The 1,706-nt window shown below is 33.1% G+C and overlaps 1 protein-coding gene across 1 annotated transcript in view; it reads left to right on the forward strand.

Moving 5' to 3' along the window:
* Positions 1-1,706, forward strand: part of LOC112905436 (diacylglycerol kinase eta-like) — a 50,295-nt gene that overhangs the window by 34,500 nt on the left and 14,089 nt on the right. The window lies entirely within an intron of this gene.

A 1,706-nucleotide genomic window follows, 5' to 3' on the forward strand; every position in this document is an offset into this window, starting at 1 on the left:
AGAGCTCTCGATGGGCGGTCTTAGGAGATCGGCTAGAACTGTACAGTACTAGACGAAAATGTTTAGCAATTTCTTAAAACAAAAATGTATATAAATTAACAATAGAAAACAAAGCAAAAGTTTTATAGGTGTGTAGAGCGTTAAGTTGATTCACTTGTTATTATTTTTGGCTAAATATGCTTTTAAATAAAGCATATTCTTAAATTTTAACGAGGCAGTTTAAATAATTTTGCAAATGGTACTGTATACTTTTGTCTAGTTCTTGCTCCACGATCGGTGGAAAAATGAGCTTCGCAGACAAATATGATTATGCTACGGCGCATCCTAATAAAAGGAAGGGGCATATCTCCAACTTCTTGAAACGAACAGTACATTGTTGATTATTGCTTATGAATACCTCCAAGTTTTTTACGAATGTTTCCAAGAAGGTTTAAGAAGAATACGGAGTGTTCAAATAAGGATTTCATAAATGCAAGACATGTTTATAAAAGCTGAATAAAATGGACATGAGAATTTAAATAAAATAAATGAAACAACATATGTACGAGAACTTCAAGTAAATGAAATAAACAAAGAAAGATAGTAGCACAATTCTATGAAAGGCAATAGAACTAGTAGTATTCCTAAAGCGGAAATTAAAGGTATCTAGTCAGGTTTCAGTATCTATTGTTTCCAATTAACTGGCACAACAGCTTGTCTATGATATGTCCTCTGTCTGCATCTGATACAACTATAACAAAACATTCTGATCAGTTCGTGCGCAAAGTGACGCCTAAATATTTCCACCACAGTTGATGAATTAGGCGGAACAATTTCTTTCTTTTTCGTCTTTCCAAATTTCTGCCACTAAAAGCAGAATATCAGCCTGCGATTAGGTTGTATTAGTTTTAAAGGTACTCTTTATAACGTTTAGGTCATGGTAGATGAACATTTTATTTTTGCGTTCCAATTCGTTCCAAGACACGTGCCAACAAAAACCATGAAATCAAAAACAAAAAATGGGAAAACCAATAATGCAGCTTCTGCTGTATCCTAAATAGAAAATCGTTCACATCCGGTTGTAGCTTTTACGGAATCGAAGCCATTTGACAAATTGTTTCTATTTGAGCCTTTTCTTACACGGTTCAGTGGAGAAAAGAAGCAATGCATGAAAATAAGACAAGAAAATTACAGATGTACCTAATAGATAATCGTAACAGATAATTGAAGAGTGACGCTAGTTCGTAGTAGAACTTCGAAACAACTTTTTCCTCGGAAATAAATCTCGAAGCTTTGAAAAGCAATGAACAAGACAGATGTCTTCTGGCGAGAACTTCATCTGCTGTAATTACTTTAACTCGTATGAGACTCTACAATCGATATCACAAATATAGTGTGAACCGAAAGTAAAATAACGGTTGTTAAACAGTCAATATAATATCTGCAGTTTACAATAATCCAACAATTCTTACTTTAAATAATGACGTTTTAATTTAGTCCAATGTTAGTTTTCTTAGAAATGGAAACCGTGGATAGAGAATAATACTCCTGAAGATGCCCTAAGAAAGCGAAATGTACATCAAGTTCATAATAAAATTTGGTGAAACTTCTCCAAGTGTCTCTTTATGTTTACTTACTATTATAAAGTTTAAAAATAATATAAAGATAGGACGCGAAAAATTAGAAGAAATGGCTGATTTTAGGTATCTAGGAAGTCAGATAAGTCA

Source organism: Agrilus planipennis, unplaced genomic scaffold (genome assembly GCF_000699045.2).
Source record: "Agrilus planipennis isolate EAB-ADULT unplaced genomic scaffold, Apla_2.0 scaffold240, whole genome shotgun sequence".
Classification (NCBI taxonomy): Eukaryota; Metazoa; Arthropoda; class Insecta; order Coleoptera; family Buprestidae; genus Agrilus; species Agrilus planipennis.